Source organism: Corvus kubaryi, unplaced genomic scaffold (genome assembly GCF_017639235.1).
Source record: "Corvus kubaryi isolate FWS band 111438036 unplaced genomic scaffold, C.kubaryi_AGA036_p1.0 138, whole genome shotgun sequence".
Lineage (NCBI taxonomy): Eukaryota > Metazoa > Chordata > Aves > Passeriformes > Corvidae > Corvus > Corvus kubaryi.
Window position 1 is genome coordinate 4,074,096 of NW_024580672.1, and position 25,697 is coordinate 4,099,792.

A 25,697-nucleotide genomic window follows, 5' to 3' on the forward strand; every position below is an offset into this window, starting at 1 on the left:
CGGCGCGGCTCGGCGCGGTGCGGCTCGGCTCGGCTCGGCGCGGCTCGGCGCGGTCGAGCGCGGCTGCGGCGTCCCGTCCGGGCAGGCACGGAGGCTGCCGTGCCGCTCCGAGGTAAGCTCCTCTGCCTGGGTAACTTTGTGGGCCGGCCGGGGCTTTCGCAGCTACGGCAGCTGGTCATTGCCGTCCCTCTGCAATGGAAATCATTTGGCTCCATTTTATTCTTGAGATTATTTATACCCATAAGGACTAGTCATTCTTTAAAGGGCCATTATGCTGTGGGCTATTAGCGCCTTTCTGTTTTTCCTAGTATCCAGAGACGGTGTCTATAATACACCAGAATTTTTGCAAGCTTTTATTCAAGCCTTATTATTTGCAGGTAGAATAGATTGCGGATGCAGGGAAGTAGGTTTGGGAATGAGCTTCTGGTGCTTGTAAATAGAAGTGCTGTATTTCTGTCAAGGGGAAGGGGGAGCAGATTACAACATTGCTTTTAAAATGAGAGGGAATGCACACGGGCATTTTCTGTGTACCTTCGGACTCAGCAAACTGAGTGAATCTGGTGTGGGGAGTGTGTCTACTTGTCCCGAGAGAGCTGGAGCCAGGATGTATGCATTACGGTTGTTCATTCATCAGCGGCTGCAGATAATGCAATTACCAAGTCAGCGGCGCATGGATGCTGCCCTGCGTGCGACATGCTGAGAATACTGTACTTTAGGAAGCCAATACTTGCTGTAGTTTGGATAAAACAGAAGCTGGAAATGGCAGGGTATGAAACCGTTTTGTCTTTAAGTGGAAAGGAGGCTACTGGTTAATCTCACTCTATTGTTTCTGAAGATTTGTATTTTGTGTGCTTCTCTGCAGAGATGTAAATACCTTTTGCAAGCAGTTCATAAGGAATTCAGGAATGAAAAATAATTGGCAACAGCTTCAGGTATCACTAGTGCCTGATGAATGGTAGGTGGTTTAAATGTCTGAGAATACATAGTAGTTTTAGTTAAATCCTATCATAGAAAGGTCTTCATTTAGCTCTCAGTTTTTTATTTACAGATCAGATTCTGTAGCCAGGGTATGGCTACCTCACTCCTGAGGTGTCTTGGAAAGGGAGGAAAAAAAAAAAATCACCAGCATGATTACCATGGACACAACTATTCCTTATTTATTTATTAGGCTATTAGGGTAATGAAGAAAAGCCATGCCTGCCCTGCTGTGCAGATCTCATTTCAGCAAAACTGCCTGGGCTCCTGCTGTTACCCTTGTTTGATTTTTAACCAGTAAGTGCCCTGTGCTCGTGTCAGTGCTGTGGTTGTTACTCCTTTCTGTATGGGTTCAAGAAAGGAGCCCCCAAATCAAGGGCACCAGGGTGGAACCCAGATGGTTGATAGTGGGATTTGTTCTAAGTAGAATCTATTCTTCACTCTTCTGCACAAAGATTAGTGTTTCCTTACTTGTAGATGTTGCTTTTTTATTCTGCATGGTATTGCTGTTACTGCTGCTGCTTTGGGGAAGTACTTGGTATATTAGTATTCAATTTTTATAGATTATGCCACTTGAAGATTGTTCTCTCTTGCATATGTTGATACCTTGTCATAAAAAGAAACTGTATCTATCCCAAATGCTTCTCTACCTAGGACGTCCAGCAAGGAAAGGGGTGGTTTAGTTTGCTCAAGGTTAGTAGCAGATTGGAATCTCTTGATTTCTAAAGGCTGGACCACATTGGTTCTGCTGCATGGGTAGGCATACAAAAAAACATTTGTGTATCACATTGGTGTCCCTAATGAATCCCATTTCTTTTACACTCCCATTTTCTTGTTCAGTAGGCATACTTATTATCTTTAGATAGGAATAATTATTTTTAAAGATAATTCTGTTCTCTAAAGCCAATATAGATTCATAATGATATATAAAAAATCATAGAAATATCTAAGTAGTGATATTCAAACAGTTAAAACACAGCAAATGCGCCTTTTTTGGAATACGTCAGATATTTTGTAAACAGACACAGAAACACATACATACACACAAGCTCACACCTAAGCTGTCTAGAAGAAGAAAGAAACAGTGCCTAATAAATTTCACATACCCAGGAGGCTAATCTAAAAGTCAGGAAGGTAAGAATTATGTGCTCCATGTGAATATTATTTGCAGCTTTCTTTTTCTTTGATACGTAAGCGATTCAAAGAGTACAAATGTGAGGATTCCTCCAAAGGAAGGTCATGTGATAAACAGGTCTCTTCTTGTGTTTTTTGTTTGTAGGGGAGGGAAAATATTTGGAGTAGGGGGGAAAGAAGAACTCAGAGAAACTTTGAAGCACTCTGCAAATGTTGAATTACAAGTTTACTGTTTTTGTAAAGGTTGAATCTGGGGAAAAAACAGGAATGTTAAACCTTTGTGAAAATTACGTGTTGTCTTTTGAAGAATGTGCTCTGTGTACGTGGGTGCAGCATATGTGTGCACACACTCAGGTCACTATTAAGACATGGCAGCAGATGTTCACAGAATTTACATATACTGATGTGTTACTGTATACAATGTGCTAATTAATTGATGAACCCACTACAGAATGCTCCCAATGGTATTCAGCAGAGAGCTACATTGGTTAATTCTCTGTTCCTCTATGATTCTTTGGTGTTATTTTTCAGTTTTCTGTACCTTGACTTTGCTAAATACCCCTTTGGTCTTATGACAGCACAGTGCAGGTGGGGACAGTGCCCTGGCTGGTTTTGTTTGCTTTAAGCAAAAACTATAATATATATCTCCTAAGATGGATGAACAGTCATGATATTTTCTCTCTCTGCTGAGTCCTTTGCAATGAGCCACAGAGGTTCAGTTGGTTTGATCCTGAAGTCTTCAATCTCTTCCATAATCCCATTATCTGCTGTGGTGCTATATATGTGAATGAGCATTAAGGAATTAGGTTGTACAGTGTGTGTTGTTTGTGGTGCAAGTTAAGACGGGGTCAGCACTTTCATTGCTTAGTGTAATTTATATCAAAGCAGAGGCTACCGATAGGATTATGGGAACTGCTGTGCCTTTAAGAGCAGACAGGTTTTCAGCTGAGAAGCTTTTTTTTTTTTTTTTTTGGTGAGATATTTGATTTGGATGTATTCAGCATTGGGAAATACGCTGGCAGCATGGATAAAGTTCAGTGTTCTTTGAAAATTGTTTTTACTTCAGGCCTTTGAAGTTCTCAGTCATGGGTAGGTTGTTTTAGTCTTTGCTCTTATTGTGTAAAATAATATGCTAGGACTTTCACTTGCTGCTTAGGATCTCTGAAGTAGAAGCATAACAAAAGCCTGGGTTTTCAACGATGCTGGATACCCAGATGCTTTCCTTCACTTTTTCCTTTTCCTTGGGTGACTGACGCTTAGTCTGTATATCTAAATAGGTCTTTATGAACCTGACCTTTGACTTCAGTATGATTTCAGCCTCTGCTCCTTTGCAGACTGTAGTTTGACCCTTCTTCTTGTCACAGTTTTGGACTTAGTATTTGGATCAGTTAGAGGAGAGGGTTTGGGAAGTGATGATGTCATGTCTTCACACTCAGCTGAAAGAGTGCTTACCCAAGCATGACTGTAAAGGCAAATGTGCTACTGTAGGTGTCTTTCAAAGAAGGTGTCATACTGATTCCGTATGTGCTTGGGTTCATCAGCGCTTCAGAGTTCTTTTTGCATGAAAATTGATCCATGCCAAACTGCTTGGACAGTGGTGGTCAGCCACTCTGTGATAACTCTGCTGACTAGATAGTCATGCCTTACTCTCATTAGGGTTGCTAAAACAGACACTGCGTGCCGTCCCAGAGAGAAATGCTATTTAAATACTGGAAGGAATAGCACTTCTGTATATGCTTTTTCATGGTTTCACTGAGATAAAATGAAGCATGATTAAGTCATTTTGGATTCCTGCATCATGGATGCTGTTCTTTGGAATGTGTTTAGGAAAACAAATAGTATTAGATGAGAATAATGAAGTAGAAAAACTGGTTTGTGATATGCTTCTCAGATCAGACACTTCGTATTGGAATTTGGGTGTGTGAATACCCATATGTCAGTTGGTATTTTATTCTTTCTCACTTCCTTTACATCTTGACATCTGTCTAATGTGTACGATATAAGCCTGGGTGTTTGGATTTCTTACTTGTTCAGAGTAAGAGGAGATGATCTGGATTGATTTTTGGGCAAGTTTGTTTCATATCATGTGTGAAGTCTTTCTAGCCACAGAATTACAGTGTAGCACTAAATCTGTTTCTTATCTATGAATGCCAGCATAGGCAGGCAACTCTGCTATCACTTTCCCATTGGAGGAAATGAGATGTGGAGAGGTAAAGCAATTTCTAAAAAAATTTATCTTTTATATCCATAGCCAATCTTGTAACAGTTTATTGATATTTGCCCTCTTCATAAACAATAAAAACTTTGAAGTGAGTGACTTTATCTTAGAAAGCAAACTGTTGCTTAAATTATTCTTTGCTAGGAAAACTTCTAAAATAATTCTACTTCCTCTTATCCTGAGAACTAAGAGAAGAGTATTTGGTACTGTAACATCTGGGGGTTTTCAATGCTTCCATCAAAATGGGTAAACAGGAAATGGCAGCATGCCTGTGTGTCTACAGATTTGATTTATAGCTATAATGGTCTTTCAAAGAATCAATTATTTGCATACAGTAACAATATGAATGAAATCTTCCCCAAGGCCAGAAGGCTATTCTGGTTTTGAATAAACGCTCCAACACTCATTCACATAAGGAACAGAAGTTATATATTTCTTAGAGCAGAACGAACATGATTAGAATGAAGATGACTGTTTGGAAAAGGAGACTGATACCAGAATATGAGTTCATTTTCCTTTGTTTCTATGTATGTATTGATCCTAGCATTTAAGAGTCAAAAGTAGTGGTTGGTGAATTATTATTATGAGCTTTATGAGTTTCCAACCACTCTCCAGTGTCTGCAGTGTTGCCAATATAAAAGACACACCAGTAATGCCAGGAAGGCCAAGTCTAATGGTCCTTGCAGTCAAATGCCTTTTTCTAATCACAGGCGTGATTTTTCGAAGTTAGGCAGGGTGAGTCAGTCGTGTGAGGCCCTAAGAGAGAAAGGCCAGATTTAGGGACTGTGCACTTTAGACTTTTGCCCAGCTACATCAATAGCAGTAATGTCATGTGAGGCAGTGTTAACCCTCACTCAGATCAAGCCCACAGTTTAGAAGAGCTAAGAAAAAGCAATGAGCCCTGCATCAGCACAGAATCCTGGTTGACATAATCTGGAGTTATAGCTGGTGTCATCTTAAAAATATTCGTATCAAGTCATCTGAAAATTTGTACAGCATTTATGGTAGATAATGATATAATCACAAGAACAGTCTAGGTGAATCTATAGATATTTATCCTCTTGTCATTGGTGTTACTTAAGCAAGAGATAGTATGAGATTGAACTAGGTCTGTTTCCTACTCTGTCTCTTCTGTTGTGATGTGCTCTGACTGAGCTCTTTAAATACTGGGAAAAACTGTTCAAGTAAGATATGTCTTTGAGATGGTAGTACTTGTAACTTCCTTCTATTGGCCCATCTTGTAGGATTTTATGGAATAAAGTGTTGGTTTTGCAAATGGTTATTTTTCTGAAAACTTGGCTGAAATTTATTTGCATGTGAAGTACCTCTAATCCTCATGGAAAGCCATTTTTATGTTTTGGGTTCAAGCCAGTCACAGAATATAAGCTATACTGAGAGAGTAGCCAGTCATGCAGCACTGAGCTCCACAGACACTTCTTGGATGTTAAAGTATCGTTGGCAGTCTTTTGCTTAACTCCGAATTGAGTTTTGTATGGTCATGACAGGAGGCAGACGAGCCAGTGCTTGGCAGGGGAGAAAACCCAGGAAGATTAATGTGACCCGTTGGTGTCTATGTTGTGCCTTGGAGGATGACCCAGGTCCTCGATGCTGGGTAATGCACTGGCACCTGGGATATGATGTCATACTGTCCCTAGCAAAATGTCTGAACTGAATGTGAGTCGAGGCTGCCTAAAAAGGCTGCAAGTCCTTGTAGCAGATATTGTGAGACTGTGGGCTATTTTCAAATGATTCCCACCTCATATTGCCCATCTGAAATTGTCACTGCAAGGGTAGAATACTTGACTAGAGGCTATACTGTGTAGAATCTCCTCACAGTGCTGGCTGTGTCTAAGCTTTTCTCTGGCAATACCAGCAGGGTCAGTGAATGCTCGTACCGAGGTTACTTCCAGGAGGTAAGTGAATTCAGTGCTCCAGACAGTTGTGAAGACACAACCTCTGTCTCCAGAAGCCTTAGAGAAGATCTTTGTGTGTAGTTCCCTCCATCATGTAGTGTGAGAGGTACGGCACATGGTAGTCAGTATATCAACTTAGAATTACCAGTCAAATCTTTTGTTGCAAAAACAAATTGCAATGAATTTCTGCTCAGTGCCCTGTGCCAGTATAATGTGTTTCAAGAAGATATCTTCTCAGAAACCTGTTGGGCACAAGTCTGCAAAATTGGAGAAGAATATATCACAGACACAAACATGTTGGGGGGCAGTTAAAAGCTGTATGTGTCCCAGAGTTACAGCTTCTGGAAAAAATCATTAGGTATTGCAGTTTCTCCTGATGCAGTGTGACATTTGAGGAGCTATAAATAGTACTCTTATACGTTTAATATAATGTAATGTATATATGTATAATAGCACATTGTAATATGTGACTAGGTATTTAGATATTTGTTTCTTGTCTTGAAAATTCTGACTGTGCTGTCAGTACAGCTAGACTGAAAACTCGTAGGCTGATTAATTATTAAAACAACCCACTAAATATTTTACACATTTTAATTTTTTTATCTTATCTATTGATACTTTTCTTCAAAGAGATTACAATATCAGAGGAAAACCTTACTACAAAATATGCTAAGAATTTGTATCACATCCTGTAAAAGATTTAAAAGTGCGAAGGTTGTGTAAATATTTATTTCCTCACGCTGTCTTTGCTTTGGTTTCTTCTCTCTTCCTCTATAGTACCTCTCTGAATCTTTTTTGATGGGTAAATAACCAAATAACCTTTTCTTTTTTGAGAACTTTTGTGTCCAGCAGATGTGTGCTCCCCTCATGTAAGATGATATATGAATGTACAGTAAATGCAAATCCATGAGGCAGAAAGTTTGCTTTCTAGAAGGTAGGATGTGCCAAGCAACAGTACTGCTGTAAGACTTGGGTAGACACACAGTCATGAAGAGCACATGGTTTGTGTCCTACCTTGCCATATTATTGGGCACCATCTCTTAGCATATCTGTGAGCTGTGAGTCTTTACAGCCAACTATACAAATGTACGAAAAATCATAGAATCAGAGACTCCAAACCTGGAAATCACATTTCCTCAGACACTGAAGACACTTGGATTTGAATCTAACATCTTAAGAAAGGCACCAAAATACCTTGCTTGCTGTTCTAACATCTAGAGATTTCAAAGACCTGTACAAATTGGGTTGTGGTTCTCCTAAAAGTGCTCCTATGTGCTTAGTTACACATATGGCAGTGCACATATGTGCACACAAACAATGTATTATTGTTCTGGACCTTTTTTCTATTTTATTGCCTGGATTCAAAGAGCACTGGCACCAACTAAGATCAAAGTCCTCATGAGAATAGGCTTGTGCAAATACACCGGAGACAGCATCAACCCAGAATGCTTTTGGGCTAAGCAAGTGAGAAGACTGGGATAAAGAGGACTGGGAGGAGGATGAAAAGGCAAGGGGCATAGTGCTGTTGACATGGACTCTTGCATGAGGAATGAGATGGGGCCTGGTGGGCTCCACCTTTTCCTTTCCTTTGTAGTTTGGCTTTGGTCTGTGATCTGGCATTACTGGGGAGTTTGCATATTTGGTAGTGAGTCCTTTCCTGCCTCAGACAGGTGTGAGACAAAGCTAGCAGAAAAAACCTCACAGACATTTGAATCTCTCTTTCCTAGCAGTCCATATAGTTTTGTGAGACTTCCTTTGTGAGGACTTTTGTAAGTAACACACTGCTTATTCAATTGTGAGATATATTATCCATTAAAAAAATGCCTGAAAGTACTTGGAAAGAAAACAAACTTCACAACGTCTTCACAGAGAGCTTGGTGTCTTACTGGATGTATGACTGATACTCATGACAGAACAGATCTTCAAGCCTGGATATGGTTATTGACAGTTAAGATTTTAATGAAAGTGTTCTTAAAATATGTGTCATTTCTTGCTTTAGTTTGCTACGTGGTCTCTAGAACACTGTTCTAAAAATATCTATGTTTTAATTACAAGGTTGTGCTTGTTTTCTTAAAAATTATATATACTTCACAAAAGGAAACAGAGCCCTCAAAGACCATTTCCTATTACAATTTTTGGGTCACTGCACCCCATTGTATAACGAATGGATATGGATAGGGTAAATGACTGGCCATCAGTCTTTGTGTTTATGGTATTGAATGAGTGATTATTAGACTTAAATCATGTTGCTCATGTTTTATTTCTAATTAGCTGAGATGTGATGTATCTTTATATGATTGTTGTGATCTTTTATAAAAACACTAGTTGGTATCTGTATTGGTGCTAAAACCAAACAGCAAGAACTCCAAGAGAAAGGGTTTCTCAAGCAAATAAATTAGGTGGGGATCCTTGGGTTAGAAGCCATGGAGGGACAGAAGGAAATACTGTTACTTAGCTCTGAAGGGCAGAAAGAGGGATAGACTTAGCAGTCAGACATTCCACATAAAATCACTCTGTTCAGTGCAGGAAATGAATGAGGCAGAGGTGTTCCTTCTCCCTGCAGCTGGCTTTAACTCATAGCACTCCCGCCAGTAAGTCTTTTTCCTCAATGTACATATTTTGTGTGGCTGTTTCTCTTTGGGTGGAATTTTGATTAAAAAGAATCCAAGTGTCTTGCTTTGCAATCAGTTTGCTGTCAGGAGTAGAAGCACCTCAATGTCTCACCTCAGCTCCTTTGGCTTCTCCCTTTGGGAGAGGGTTTTACAGAGTCCCTAATGTGTGCATTTGTAAGATTGGGAAATAGCGTCTGGAGAATCACCTGCTATGTTGTGAGGCCTCATTAAAGAGAGAAAAAAACCCCTTTGCCATCTCACAGCCTTCACTTTTGTTCTTTCTTGCTGTCTTGCATTGTTTTTTACTAGAACAAACAAGCTATGAGCGTACTCAGTTGTGCGTTATTTGTGCCCAGTGAAAACCATCATGTCAGGCATGCGCTCATTGTGTTGATCTGAACAAATGTTCTGCTGCTGATACTGCACTCACTAGAGCTCAGACACAGTGTGAGCTGTGGTATTTTGTGACTCATGCTTCATCAAGCTGTAACTGTTAGCTGTGTTCTAGCCTATACCAGCACAAGGGACTCAATATCTGGTCCAAACTATTGGGCTCAATGGAAACAATCTCATTGCCTTCAATCAGCTGGATTCATCCACGAAGATTTTGGGCTGAGTTCTCAGGATAGGATGTTAAATAATTTCTCCCATTTGATTTTTAAATTTCAGTACATTAATAGAGAGGGAAAGAGAAATACTGCAATGGCATTGTAGTTACTTTTGTGCAACATTTGAGGCTCAGTGGATGGAATAGCCTGTTACTGCCATACCACAGTTGACGTGTTTCACAGCAGACGCCAAAAACACCTCTTGAACACCAGATTGTTTGCCCTGTGATTCTACCCACCACTGCAGAAATTCCCTGCTGTGAAGAGAACGTGTTTGCAATTTCCAGAGGCCAGCCCAAGGGGAAGGTCCAGTCATGAGTAGTTCAGTGTTCCCTGTGGGTCTAGGGCTTGTACAGATTCCTCAAAGAGAGCTGATAGAGGAGCTCTAGAAACTGCCACAGATACTACCAGCTCACAGTCCAGGAAGAAAAGACAATGTGGGCATCTCTATCTCTCCCTCCCAACACAGAAAATTCCCCAATCTTAAGGTGTTTAAATGAACATTTTAATTTACTTGTTGGTTGTCACTGGAGATGTGTAAGTTTTCTTTTTTTTTATTAAATGTGACATTTCTCCTCCTTTTTCTCAAACGTTTTTAGGTGAAGTGCAGTGTTGTGTTTTTTCTTTCTAAAAATAATATAATCTAGTTTACAAAGTCTGGTATTCGTAAAGGCTTGTAATTCAGCCCTGTGAAATCCTGTGACTAATTAATGATATGTCCTTGTTCTATTGTAAAAGTTTACAAGCCTTTGGCTAAGATATATGATAGATATTTCATAGATAGTTTCATTTCTTTTGCAGGAAAACTAAAATTTTATGATAAATGATTTCATGCCTATCGTAAGTTTTATGCCTCTACTAGTATTTTGCAGTACATTAGCAGCACAAAGACCACGAGGTCTCTCACCTTTCTGATGAAGATTGGAGAAGTCTATAGGAATTTCAGGCTAATTACAGGCTTTAAGACCCATGTGCTCTAGTACATTCCCTGCTACATGAGCTAAAGCAAAATCACTGTTAGTGGATACTAGCTCGGTGCTCAGCAACTGGATCCCATCCAGGTTATACACTCATGTAAGTCTATTTGATGAAGCTTTTTGAAGTGAAATCTACTGTTGAATTAAAAAAAAAAAAATCAACCATAATAGTTGTGTATAGACTCATGACCTTCAAAAAATATCGTGCTGCTTCTCTGGCACATCATCTGAGATAAGAATTCAGTCACCTGGCAACAGAAGTCATGCGTGAGTTCTGAGTACAAGGACACCCCAAAGCCTCTGTTTGCATTGTAGCATTGAGTGACAAGAAATCCTTACTGTTTGAGCTCCTGGATGTCGCAGAGCTCCTTGTCCTGGGTGACTCCCTTGTACTGAACTAGCCTTTGGTTGACAGTTAGCTCCTCAGACAGAGCTTAATCCCGTGAAAAGTCTGCTTTACTTGGCATCTTGCCAAGCCATGGTCTATCCTTGTATTAATTCAGATTTGATTAATTAATTCTGTTTCTAATGGCTTAATAAACTAAGGCCAAGTCTGAGAATGCAATTATTTTTGTATTTGGGAAGGCTCCACTGAAATGAAGACCATTTTGCTTGAATAAGGAGCATTGGGATCACTACTTTTCATTATTAAGGCTCTGTTAGAAGTGAGTCACTGTCATGTCACCTCCTCTTGTCATCACATACATGCATAGGTACAAGTGATAAAAATTCACCTTCTGCAAGCTGGCGACTACATACAGGGTAGATGCAGGGGAAAGTGTTCAACTGCAAGCTTAACTGAGCCTATCTCAGCACCCATCCTTGCCTCCCTGCAATGTTATGCCCACGTTCTAGTTGACACATGCTTTGGAACAGGGCTCTGTGAAGCACCTGTCATGCCTCTTGATGTGGTGTCGAAGAGGGGAGGTTTCTATTTCCAGCTCTGTTACTGATATAGTGCAGGGTGACGGGTAAATTACACAACGTTCTTTTATGCTTCCACTCTCTTGTCTCTGATGTGGCTGAAGGATCCAGCCCAGTCAGAGTAGCCTTCTACTATACAGTAGGAATCCTGGTTTATTTGTGCTAATGTCCAAGATGATTTTGGGACAGGAGAGGGATGCTCTGCCCACATCTAATACGTGACTTTACGTGAAAACACAAATTCAGTGGGAAGCAATGCTGATGGCTCAGCATTGTCAGTGCAAGTCAGTCCCTGCTAGGTGCATGCTGATTGTGGTCCCATCCACAGCAAGTAGCTGGTGAACACGTAAGAGAAAATATGACCAAGAGATCTGGTTGTCTTTACATGGCATTTTGTAAATGTAGAGCGACTTTAACTCTGGCAATATCCACTAATTTTGGATATACCATAGAGTCATAGTTCCAGGCATCTGTTATAATCTACCCCAGAAGCATCTGTGCTCCCTGTAGTGAGTACAGGAACTTTCACCACGTGTGGTTTATGGGAGTGACTTGAGTCATTGTGAGTGGAAAGTACAATAGAACTGTGAGACGCTATCTTTGTGGGAAAAAAAGTCATTGCTGGAGTTGATTTAATCATCTTCCCTTCCATAAGCTTCCACTCTAAATGCTGGAACTTTCTACATTTTCTTTTGTTTGGTCAGTGCTTTGTGCAAGTCTGCTAGTCACAAGATTTTCAGAGGCAGTGTATGTTATCTTTCTATTTTGCTTTCCCCTCTATGAAACGTTGAGATAAATGCTTTTCTAGACACTGAGTGGTTGTGGACCGTATGTTCCTGTAAAAGCTGTAATTTCCCACTGAGGTCTTCTGTTTCCGTTAAGCCATTCTGTGTGTGTGCTGTGTGCTGTAACACACACTGACTTGAAGAACTGCATTGTAACCCAGCTGGGTACAGTGCTGATGCCTGAACCCAAAGCACAGCTCGAGTATTTGGAGCCTAACCTGATGCCAGATCTGAGTGCAAGTGAGAAAAATTTCTTTTTTAGTTGTATGCAGCAGAGAACACAAGCAAAAAGTGTCCTGGTATGATCAAGAGTAGAAGACTGTTGTTTATGCTCACAGAACAATGGTAGCACAGGGAGACTCAGCCAAAAGGACTGTGTAATAGAGGAGCAGCTATTCAATCACTAATCACACATAATTCAATTCACCATATACCCCAGGCATTAAAATAACTAAAATAAGACTGTCAAATTCCCCCAACCATTCTATACCTCAGACACTCACTTTATACGTGAAGGTAAAGTTAACAAGTGCCATGGATCTTCCCAAGGTCCCTGATGGTTCCTGTAGAACAACCACTGTTGCCTGAATTTCAGACTGGATGATGCTGAATTCACTCAGTATGCCACAGTATTCACATCCTTGCTCAAGCCCTCTTAAAATACTTACATAAGTTTACTCTGGTTTTATTAGCGTTATTAAGGTTGACCAGCCTGTGACTTAGAGGATATTTGGGTCCATCAGTTTGCATCTAGCTCTTTTTTTTCATGTTTGTAAAGGCCAAGTCCAAATCAATCAGGGACATGGATGTGGCAGAATTAGCTTTTGTTGTGACAGCTGGCCTTGCACGTATCACAGATGTGGGCTTATGCTGAAACAAGGGCTGTGCACAAAGTTCACTGCAACTATAAAAATAAGGTGGCCAGTTTCCCTGCTGGGAGTTGGACTCTTGTGCCTTGGGCTCCCAAGTGCCGACCAGGAGACTCTTGTGCTCTGTGCTGACCCAGCCGGAATAAGAAGGCAGGGACAAGGAACAGCAGAATGGTAAATTGTGCAGCTTTCTTCTTAATTCATTGTAGCCTTCTCTAGTTACTCTGAACCATTAGTTATGCAACTCCATTTACTATGGAAAGCATCTACATGATTAGTCCTTGGTTAAGTTTTGGATGTCCAAATTAGGAAAGCTGAAAGCACAAAAGCAAAGGAGCACAAGGAAACAGAGAACAAATACAGTTAGCCAAAGGAAGAAGAGATTTAGCACACATACTTCTTTCAGCTGGACTCTTATGAGCAACTGTTTTCCTGCCTCTATTTTAAAAATCCTTTTTAGATTTTTTTTTTTTAATCCAAAGTAATTCTGTTTGTTATGCAAATCTTATTATAACTTTCGTTTCTACCACTTTAATATTTCATAAGAAAATATAATTTTGAATTTAAAACTTGTGTTTATGATTGCAGAGCAGCTAGCTGCCTGCTAGACGGTTGTCCACTACCAGAGGGTTGTTAATTTCTATAACGCCCCCAATATTTAGGATGCACTAAATATATGAAATATTTAATGTTCTTCTGGGGACTTCTGCAATCTATCATTAAGTAATCTACAAAAGATAAAAAGTGTGCTTGTGATTTATTACAGATTTGTTTTCCTGTTTTATATAAAAAAGGCCCAAAGGGTCCCTCTGTTTTGTACCTCTGGTTTTCTTCTAGAGAAAAGCATGTCTGTTTCCTTTCATTTTCCTTTTTTAAAAAATAACTTCTTTCAGAGTATATGCATAATTGATGATCTGGTAGAATTATCTCAAGGTTATTATGAGAATGGAAGCTGACTAACTGTCCAGGGAAGAAGAAATATTTTTATTTTGATGGCTTAAAAGTTTAAAACAAATAAATAAAGTCTCCAAGCTTTTGAACACCTGAATAAATATTTGGGAGAAAAGTTGCTGTTTGCCAGGATGTAACAGCTTGCTCAGATAGATGGCTGAAGGAGCTTTAAGTCTAATTCTAAGACGTCTAAGGAGACCACAGAATAAGAAAAGTGATATTTTAAATGAAAAGAACAAGTGGCAAAAAAATAATTTCTGAACACCTCTCCCTCTCATTTTAAAGTTTTCAGGCCTCTAGGGATTAAAAAAAAAAAAAAAAAAAGGAGAGCGCAGAACTGAAAAGCTTATCTTTTATGTATTTTATCTTGGAAGTCTGTGTTATATATATTCGGCTGATAAGCAAGATAGAATTTATGGTAGTAAATATTGACTAATTTGTTGAACACATAGTTTTGTCTGAAATTGGCCAGGAGACCACTGTTTTCTAGGAGTAAAAAAATTCTGAGTTCCAACTTTTTGTCCCTCACCACTTTTACAGATAGCTTCATAATTTCCATTCCACAGAACACGGAGGAGTTAAGAAACATCTTTTTTTGCTATTATTGATGATTAGCAATTACTCTGGCTTTAGGAAATGATTCAGTGTCTTTCTCCCAGAGGATTTTGGTTTTCATTTTATTAGGCCCTAATCATGCTATTGTGTCTTGCTGTATAAAAGCTGACTTGGATAAAGGATCAGTTCTTATATGTGTGTGACTGGGGGTGATGCAGATGCACAGGGCTGAAGTGGAGGGAAGGGTTGAGAATGCTGCTAGGCAGAATCTGTCTGGCAATACAGACCAGGATTGTCCTCCTTTCCTAGGAGGACAGTAAAGTTACACCCTGTCCTTCAGTTCCAGACAGAAAACAAACTCTAGACTCCTGCTTCTGTCTTGCTTAACTCTGTGTTAGTACTGTGTTTGTAGGTATGTAATGTCTTCTGGGAACTGTTTCTCAATCGCCTGAACATAGCTAGCCAATTTAATTGATTGATTCCCTGAGAAGCTTAGAGCAGTATAAAAATTAGATCTTTTTTTCTTAAACTAATTTATAGAACAGAAAGTATTTTCCCTTAGATGTTTTTGGGGATTATAAAGTATTCTACTAGTGCTTTGTGGCGGGCTGGCTTTTGGTTGCTTTTTTTTTGTCTATGTACTCAATGCTCTGTAGGATAAATGGTAACTGTTTAAACTGTGAGAATTATCCTAAGCCCTCTGCTGCCTTTGGAGTAGCTATTGGAGAGTATTGAAAATCATTATCTCCTTGTTAAGGGATTTGTGCTTTTGGAGCAAGAGCATGTGCTGACTGTCCTTGCTGAAGAACTGCAAATGACATGAGTACTGTGTCATCGGTGAAGCCACATGGAACTCATTGTTTCTCTATGTTGTAACCATGCTGTTTCCATAGTTAAGAACCTTGCACAGCCTTAGTGCAATAAGGTGCTCCTTTGCACAAGCTGGCGGGCTATAAATACAATACAAATACCATGGGGAACATGTCTCTCAAGTGTTGCTTTATGAGAGAGAGAACAACCATGAGAAGACATTGAGGAGAATGCAAGAATACAAGAGGAAAATTGCGAATCTTTACATCCTCAGCTCTTCCTCACGTTGCTGCTATCTTTAGGAAATTGATGAGAGGGTGACACTTTTTTCTGTACTGGTTTACTTTATTCAGCCTTAAGTTCAGGCAAGATTAGAAGTAGAATTTCTGTCTGGATTTCAGCAAACTGCTGTCACTAGAGCTGTGTTTGATTACTCCAGTACAACCTGGGTCTGTGGTTCTGGTGAAAGCTGACACTAAATTGGGAAAAACAACCTTGCAAAGTTAATGTAAAAGGACTCTAATGCCTTCTCTGTGTGAAATTCATCATATCAGCATGCCATGAAGCAAACCCTATGGTGTGTACTGTGTTTTTGGATGCTGTTAAGGCTGGTAACTAACTAGAAAGCTGTCTTTCTAGGTACTTCAAGATAGCCCAGAATTCCAGATCCCTCTTTTTAAGAAGCACAGGAACAGGAGAAGAATACTGTGGGTTTAGTTCAGTTGGTCGTTTTTGGCCTTAAGGGCCATCATCATCATGAATTTGGAATGATCACTAAAGTGTATTTTCCACAGAGTACAGTGGCTGTCCATTTTCTCTGAGGGAAAATGCCTTCGCTTGCTTTTAGCTCCTGCCTTAAGGAACCTCGCTATTCTACACAGAAATTAATTTTCGTTCTTTCTATGTCTGAGCCGACTCAGAGCAGCAAAAGCCCCATCCTGATGTCTGGACAGAGTTCACATTCTGGTCCTTGTCACTGATTTTGTAATGCAAGTTCAGGTGATGCTGCATGAAGCTCCCATGAAAATGCCTGCATGGAGCATGGAGAAGCTCAGTTGCAGTAATTACATCCCAGTAGCACTGCTGCTGTAATTGTAATTGCAATATGTAATTAAGGTGATATGGAGCTGTATTACTCACATGGGCCATTTTTTCATTAGAAATGTGTGATTCTATTTAAATTCTCATGTGACCTACCCTAATGTAGTTTCTGATGCCTGCAACTGAGGCAAAAATGCCAGTGTAGTCATAAAGACCTTTACACTTGGTTCACTGAACCTGACACCATTTCACTCTAACTTGTTTTTCAGTCTAATCAGTCTGTACCAGAATTTAAATTCAGCATTTAAAAAATATATTGTCATGGTTTCTGTCTGGAACATTAGGCACTGGTCTTTTTATTTCCTCTCCTGAGCAGCATGATGGTAACCAGTGAAGAGGTCAGTGGCAATAAGAGATTGTTTAATGATAGACAAAAGCATCTACGAAAGTTCTGTGACTTTCATATGTGGATGTCTCTACAGCTGATCCCTCCTCTCCCCGAAAACAGTATCTGAGTAATGTGAGTGCTCTCAGAATTCCTTTTTGTTTTCCTCTTCTTTCACTAATAAGGTCTGAACCCAGAATCTGAGCATCTTTTAAGATTATATATATCTTGTGTTTTAAAATTGAGATAAAAATTGGATGGCTCAGGCTCAGATTTAAATTAGTTAATTAGTTACTGATGCTTTTCAGGCACTTAAAATTATTTATGAAGTACTTCAGATGATTAAGTATGACTTCTTGACATGCTTGGAAAAGGAAAAATGAAGAATTATTTTCATTACATTACAGATGTCTCCTATTGCAGGATTATTGTTTCTCTGGAAAACAACAGAAGGAATTTTCAGAGGGAAGCATCAAAATGGGATTTCTAAAAGTCTGAACCAAACAAGAAAAAATGAAATATAATAAAGATTCAAAATATCTAATATATGAGGTTACCTGAAAAATAAAGCAAAACATTGATTAAAACAAAATTCTTGAGACAGGCAGTTGCCCTGATTTGTCAATGTTTAGCCATAGCCCTGGTTTCAAAGTGGTCATGTAAACTCAGCTTTTATTGCATAAAGATAAATTGCATAAAGATTCTAAGATAGCCAAATTCTGCAATTTGAAGCCCAGAATGACTTGTGCCACAAAAACCTTAGTTCAGGGCTCATTGTTGCAACTCTTGTATCTCTAATTAGCTATAGTGCAAGTAATAAAAGCAGGTAGTGCTCTGAGTGGCTCTTATGAGGCGCAAAAATCATCCATCAAAGTTCTCCAATGATAATGATAAAAATGTGTGTCAGACCCATGCTGGTCAGAGCTGTGATTGCAATTTCTGTCTCCAAATATTCTGTGTGAAATTTCTCCTTTAAACTATTACAGTTGTATTTCCTCATCCATGGGCTTAGAGTCAAAATTCCCTGCTACTGTAATTCTTTGTTGCAGGTGCTGCTATTCCGAAATTTTATCTGAAGTAATACTTAGCAACTATTTCTTGCTTGTTTTGCTATTGTCCTGGCTAAACCTAGGCATTCTGTTTTTCCTAAACACTCTTCTATCCTAGTTTAACATATAGCCATCTGCTTATTTTTCTCTTTTGTCACTAGTGTTCTGATTCTTTTTTCAGACAGGCTTTTCATTCTCTTAGCAATTATTCTGATGCATCCGAGATTCAGGTTATTGAGTAGCTTCTCCCCAGCTTGCCTGGGCTGGCTGGCATCCCTTGCTAACCCCATGCTCCTGTTGATGTCCACCCACCACTTTACACCTTCATTAATCCATGTGTGAAATGGGGAGGAGTGGTTATCACACCACATCCACCCCCACACATGTATCATGGATTGAAACATGCTTTGATAAATGTTTGTGATGTGCTGCAGAATCTTCGGCTACAAGATGCCACACCAGGACACCGTGAGGACAGAGGTGTGTCTGGGTCCTGGGGAGGGAGTCAGGTGTAGGGAACAGGCCCTCCAAGGGCAGTGTTTCAGATGGCTTTGTAGCACTTTCCACTTGGTAATTTTTGTCTTTCAGTTTCTGTGTAAGTCTATGTTAGGCTTTATTTACAAACATTCAGAACCACTTGTGAACTGGAACTAAAAGATGAAAGTCTTATTTACAATTTGTCATAATGCTGTGTCCTGCTGATGAGCCTTTTTCTCTTGTTTCTCCCCTGTGTTCCCAGATAAAATGAGAATGGTTGTACACAAAGTACCAGGAAGTTGTGAGGGCTAATGACTCATCCTACCATGCTCTGAACATTACAGAGTGCTTTGTTTCTACATAAAGGTTCTGCATTTCTGATGTAAGTTGAAGGGTTCAAGCAGGTATTTTGAAAAGCATCTCTTTGTATCTAAGTCATGTATTCCAGGAGTTTTATGTGGCTATTGTTGCAAAGTTTATTGGAAAAGTAGTGGGAGGACTCCTCTCCTCCTCAGACTCCTGCCTGAGTGGTAGAAAGGGCAAAGCTTACAGTGTTTTCAGATCAGTACAGCCAAAATTCTGCCACTTGGCTTGGGCCTGCTTTTGTTTGATGAAATTGCAAATAGAGTATGAAAATGTTTGTTGTGAAAGATAAATTTGTAGGAATTGTTGTATTTGATACTTTTCCTTTTTAAGTAGAAACAATTTAAAGAGCTTAATTCAGCACAGAATAAATCTCAATGTTGTTGATTGTATAAAACTACACTGCTCTGCTCTACATATGCCTTTAAACTGTTTATATTATTTGAAATGTCATTCCAGAGGAGAGTTTGGCTTAGGACTGCAGAGAAAGCCATTTTATTCCATGTATGGACCTGGTCTCTTAAAGCTATTTTAGTGAGTAGCTAGAAAATATTTTTTAGTGAGGCATGATTCCATTTGTGTTTATGTGCATCGGCCAAGTTAATGAGGGAGCAACACTGTTCTGCAATTCTGCTCAGCATTGTTTCAGGGAAAAAACAGGAATTTTGAGGTGCAGGCTGGGTTATGTGTTTTTTAAACATTTTATTTAAAACTACATCTTGAAATCACTGTATTCTCAGTTTAGCTACTGAAGAATGAAACCCTTCTGTGCCTAGAACAGACTCCGTTAAAAAAATTACATCTCCAGTTGGTGTTAATCAACATTGCCTTTAACAGAACCAAGCCATTTTTAAACCATTGCAGGCACTGATTCCAGATTTTGCATTTCAGCCTTCAGAAAAGCATTAATTTCTCTTGTTAGAGCACAGTGACAGGAGGGTGAAGAAGATTCACTGGTTCTACAGTGGAATCAAACCCCTTTTTTCCAGCTTTCATCTTTTGGACTATATCGTGGCAGTTCTGCAAGAATCTGATGTAAGGATATGGCACAGAACTGTGCTACTCTGGGAATGGCGGCTGGGTGTTTGCTCCCAGGACAGCTTCCCAAAGGGAAGGATCCCCAGAGGGTCGTAAGGAAATGATATATGTTTGACTATATCTATATTTTGGCACTATTCTATGCTTAAGTAATAACTTTGGGTCTTTTTCTGTTTTAGGCACCATCTGGTGTTTGTTTAGAATCCTCCCTAGTAATAATTGATATGATGTGATCATTTAACTTAGAGAAAATGTTATAAAAGTGGTGTTTATATATATTAATACTAGATAGAATTAGAAATCGTAGTCTTTTATGCCATTCAATACTCTTTTGAAAGTGCAGAATCTGTAAGTAGCAAATGGTTACGCTAATAAGGCTGCCCAGTTTCCTCCATTTATATTCTGTAAAGTCCTTTATTCTTCTTCCAGGGGATTTGTCTCTGGAATTAAAGGGTAAATTGCACCTCTGACAAGACATGCAGCCTTTGTGTTGAGACTACTGACTGCTGACATCCATTGTTATAATCTTTATACTTTAAGTGACCTGGAGTCAGATTTTCAAGGTATTTATTTGTTTAAGAGCCATTAGACTCTAAATGGGATTTCAGAATTGCCTAAGTAAATTAGAATCCTAATTCACACTGTAGATCTTATTAGGAGACTTCATGTATCTCCAGGTGCCTAAACACCTTTGTATAGCTGCCGGCTGGATACTGGGACCTAGCCTGGAAGCATCCCTCAAGGCCACAAAACAATAGCCAAAGCACAACAGTTTTTGGCAGACTTTTGAAATTAGTAATTCGATTCAAATTACTGAAGAAGAGGTGAAAGGCTTTGAATTTGTTACTGATGTTTGTTTTTCAAAGTACTATGAGTCACCAGTTTGAGTGAGGCCATGTTTCAGTGCTGGGCTGGAGTGGATGTGGGCTGATAGGACACATATGTAGCCTGTGCCACTTCCAGCACCAGCTGGGCTCAGTCTGGAGCCATTTCACACTTCTTCTGTTGATATGAATAAAGGCTTACAAGAGACATTAGCAACTGTCAGAGAAATCCATGCTTGATATCTCATCAGCTTGAACCTTAGTATCTCCTCAAAATACTGCCATTCCTTGGATTACTTTTGTTCAGCTTGGAATTCTTGCAAGTTTGTTTTTGGGCACATGCTCAATAGACAGTCCTTTAGGAACTTCTGTTTGTTTCCAATGAAATTTCTTGAAAAAATTTTTAAATTATTCTTTAAACTTACTACTTAGCTTCATCTTTCTCCTAGCAGAGAAATGAGGAAACATGCAAAAACTGCAGAATTGGGTCCTGTAAGTACTCAGTAGGTCTTCAAAAATTCAGCTGTGCAGCACTGTGATTTTTAGGCATTTTGATATTTAGATCTTTGGAGATATTTAGTTATATGATGATTATCGATTTTATATATATCAGAGAATTGGCATGAAGTTCTTAACAGTCAATTGAGAAGGTTCTTGCTCAAGGGAGAAGTTTGTTTTCAAGCATGTGGCTAAATTCAGCTAACTTTTAAGTTCATATGTCCTTGACTTTGGTGTTGTGTCCACTTGTATCAGAATTAAAATTTGTACGGGTTATGTGGGTTGAGAATCTTATGACCTGTTGGAATATCACTTTGGGCTATATTCAAATACCAGTGGTAGGTATGCAATATAGATGTTATGTTTACTCTCATCCATTGGTGGTGTAAGGAGCCAGGCTTTTCTTGAATTTTAGGTAGTCTAAAGTGCTTATTGTGATCTCGAACTAAACTGCACGATAGTCACAACACCAGAGTTGGGCAGTGTGAGCAATGCCATTTATCTCAAGGCTGCTGAACAAGTTTGAGAGAGACTGATCTGTCTCTGATTCATCTGTTGACCATTCAACAAGGTTGTTTAAAGTGAGCAGTGAATTCCAAGGGGAAAGTTTTGGATGGTCTATCTGGGTCTTACATCTTCTAGCATCACACAGTGGCCATTTTTTCATTCTCTCTTAAGACTTCTATGAGGATTAATGCAGAACGATTCCTCAGAAACACTGTTGAGAGGAATTTTTCTTTCTTTACTTCTAAATGTCAAATATTTGGTTTTCTCTGTAACCCTTGGAAATTATTACATTGTCAAATACACCTGGAATTTACTGGATGCTGAAGTACTCCTATCATTAAAAGTGGTAAAGGTAGAGAAGTCAAGAGAAATCAGAGAAACCTTTATTGACATACAACAATGTCGTGGTAGAGTAGCTTTCAGTAGTAAAGGGTAGCTCTATATACCTCAGGCTGGACCACATGGTAGAGCTTTTTGTATTTGTTGCATTCTTAGGGCTGATGGAGAAAGTCTTTTAATCTGAAGCAGCAGAGGTTCATATTTCTAAGTTAAAGTGTTTTGTCTGGGAATTATAGCCCTAGCTCATTCCTTTCTTAGGACAAAGGAGGATAATGGGTAGCAAAACACAACAGAGTGTTACCGGTTAGGCACATTGGTGTTGAGAGAAGCACACCATGTCATAAAATTTAAGCCCCAAATTCCAAAGAGCTATTTTGTCTCAAAAGCTAAGTTTGAAATGTCAAGACAAATTCCCTTGTTTATTTTACTGAGAATTTCACAGGTGCTGAAAGGCATGAGATTCTTAATAACAGTTGGGTTCCCAAATATCTTGGACCTCTCTGAATATCCTGAGTAGAAAAAGTCAATAACACTTTTCTGAGAATGTGCCACATGGAGAGGACAAAACACCTGTTTTTGAGCAGTGGTTAGCAAAGGCTGTAAATACAGGTGGGAAAATACTACTGTATTCATAGTTGTAATGGTATGCTGCTGTCACTTGAAAATGCTGAAGCTCTGTAGTGAGCTATTAAATGGAAGTCTCTTAATATCCCCTTTAAAGTTTTTCATTCCAGGTTCTTGAATATGTCTGCCGCCTTTTTTGCTACAATAGGCAGTTTTGTTTTGTGCTGGCTTGCACGCCAAGTACAGTTAGTTAATGAATATTTAATTTCCATTTATGCAGAGACTCTTGTTATGTAGGAAAATATATTGTACAAGAAAAGCTTCAGACCCATTCTCACACTAGAAATGAAAGTCAATATTTATTGTAAGCCTGCTTCTGGAAGTTTTGCAGTTTATTCTAGTTTAAGTAATCTTTGAAATGGTTAGATGTGGAAGCTCCATGTTTACTGGGTTTTTATTGTGACTGTTATAAGACAAAGTGGTGATAGATTATGGAGCATGCTAAATGGGGAAGGAACCAACATAATGGAAAGGGTTGTGATGACTGGTTCCTAGGCTTTAAGTCTTTGAGACAGTGGTTATAGGGGCTATAATAGATTCCAGCTTTCATTACTTCCTAGAGACATGTGGAGGCAGGAGATGAACCAAGTATTAAAGGCTTAGAAATAAATACGAGCAGACATAAAGATTGTGTAGTATCTTATGCGAGTACAGGTGGATGAAGGGTAAATAAAGTCAAACCATTAGAAATATGGAAGTATATCTTTAATGCCTAAGCCCTCAAATGAATGTGTCCTTCAAGATGGTTTCTGTTTTGTATGAACGAAAGGTTGTGCTGTGGTGTTACTAGTTCAGTTCACTGTGTATCAGGCATCAGGTTGCTTGTTGGTAGGGATCTTGAATTAGTCCAAAGTCCTCACAAATAAGATATGCAACGCTCAGACAAAGAAAGTATTTCGGTAAATGACACTGCAGCTTGAGAACAGAGTAACTCCTGTGTGTGTCTGCTAGGTTAGGTGATATGTCCAGTGTTGCAATCTGTCCATTTGATAGCATGCTTTGAGTGTTCTGAATGTTATGTTTATTTGCTTGACAGGCATTATGCTTTCCTATTGAAAGCTCAAATGATTCACTTGCAGTAGCAATTCATCTATAATAATCTACCTTGAACATTTTTTTCATAAATAGGAACTAAAATGATTTGTTGGGGAATCAGAATGAAAAGCCTTTTAGATTTAAAACACTTAAACAAAAATAGCTTTTTCACACAAGATCCTTTGCAATGTCTTTCTCTTTTCAGCACTTTTTGTAGCACTATTCCCAGAGATTAACTCACTAACAAGAGACAGGGACTATAAGATAAGAGTCTAAAACCTGATCAGATACCTCAGTGTGAGCTGTGGGAAATGTGCGTATCATGGAAAAAACAGCTTTTAAAAAGAACACCACCACCAATAAAAAAAGCCCTATTGTTGTGAAGATCTGTGGATATTATTCTTTATGTAATGCCAAGAACAAGATCCAGACTCAGGAAGTGGTATTTAACTTTATTTGTTATCTTAAAGTCCATGATATCTTCTCTGTAGAGACAAAGTCAAAGGAAAAGAGGCTAATTTTCTCAGTAGCTTACAGACTTCCTCAAGACCTGTTTTCCCCAGGTCATTTAACTTAACTGCTCTATGACTGCTAAAAGAGAAATGATAAACTGTCTTTTACTGCAGCCTGGATGTCTACAAAGAGTGGTGAGGATGAAAGGATGTTGTATCTCCTATATCCATATAGCTGCATTTGATGGATGTGGCACCTCATAGTTAGGAAGAGAGGAGACAATTATTTTATTACACTGTTTGTGTTACAGTAGTGCTGGTAGGACACAGGACCACAGCCTCCATTTTTCAGGCTCTAAACAAAAGTAAATTTAGTTCCTGCCCCAAAAAGCTTACATTTCAAACACATGTTGTAGTGCAAAAACATTTTATCAGTGGTTAAATGAAAGTATCTTTTTTTTGTCTGCCTCATTGAAGGATCACATAATGAAGTGTAAGCTTGAGAAGAAGTGGAGAGCAATTTTCACTTAGCCTAAAACAATGCTGTGCAATTCTTCTTTATGGCACTGCTGAGTGGTTTCTTGCACTCTCAAACTGTAGTAATGGCTGCTACTGAATGTCAGTTTTTCAGACCTCTTCCAATTCATTTATTCTCACTTTATTTGACATCTGCATCCTGGATCTAAGTTTATCTACATGTTAACTATCCACAGCAAAGGTGTTTTTTAAGTATAATATTGTATCAGTTCAGCAGTACTAACTCAGCAATGGAAGCTGGATGTATTGTGGGTTTGGGGAAAAAAAAAAAAAGTAAGAAAAAACCTCAACCCCAAACCTCTTGAAACAACTTGATTTGGAAGTCTTTCCTCATAGTGTTATGGTGGTTCAATTTACAATACACATGAGCATACATGTTACAGTGTGTGCAGAGCCACAGGACAGATAAAATTAGGAGTTGAAATATGGTTCTTCTTCTAGAATCAATCTTGCACTGCATTTTTCAGTGTCTCATTATGTATATATTTTAGTGACTTGTGCAAGTTATTCAAAAGCCTTCTTCCAAGGAAGCTGAACTCTGCTCGTCACCACAGGGTCCCCCAACTTTACTTTGTGATGAGTATGGCCTCGGCATTGCAGCCTTCCACCCTCTTGCTGCCAGTAGTCTCTGTTTATTTGATGGTCTCTTCAGCTATAATTGGATTGATCATGTTGCAAAATGGAATCACCTTCTTTACATTTGAAGGCTGGTTCCAGGTGCCCATGTGGGTGTGATGATAAGGGTTTAGGAGGTGGTATGAACTGTAACTAAATTAGAAGCTCTGTTCCTGTGTTTCTTCATCTATAAAAATAGGGAACTTGTTATATGCTTTGATTCAGTCATAAAATGGAGCATGTGGGCGCAGTAGGAAAAGCTTTTATTTTCTTAGCTTCTGAACTAAAAAATGTTAAGCTTAACCTCTTTTTTATTGTTGTATTTCTTATTTAGCTTTAACATAGCATGGCAAAAACAGGAAACATCCATAGTAGTGGCTGGCCTAATCTACACTAGTGTTTCCCTTCCCTAAGGTGCTCTATTGCTCACAGTGATGATAGCTACTGGGGGGTTTAATTAGTGTCTAGTGTCCTGTCACTGTTACCGTGCCTGGATTTTTTTGGTAGTCCCAGCTACCAGTCCTTGATTGGGTGACTATGGGCACTAGGGTTAATAGGAATGTAGGCGTAGCTGGTCTGGGT

General features: G+C 39.1%; 1 protein-coding gene across 2 annotated transcripts in view; it reads left to right on the forward strand.

Moving 5' to 3' along the window:
- Positions 1-10: 10 nt before the first annotated feature.
- The window catches only part of SORBS1 (sorbin and SH3 domain containing 1), a 164,572-nt gene continuing 138,885 nt past the window's right edge, over positions 11-25,697 (forward strand). For both annotated transcript variants that reach the window (XM_042018691.1, XM_042018705.1), the window contains exon 1: positions 11-112. The gene's annotated coding sequence lies outside the window, so the exon portion shown is untranslated. The remainder of the gene's footprint in view (positions 113-25,697) is intronic.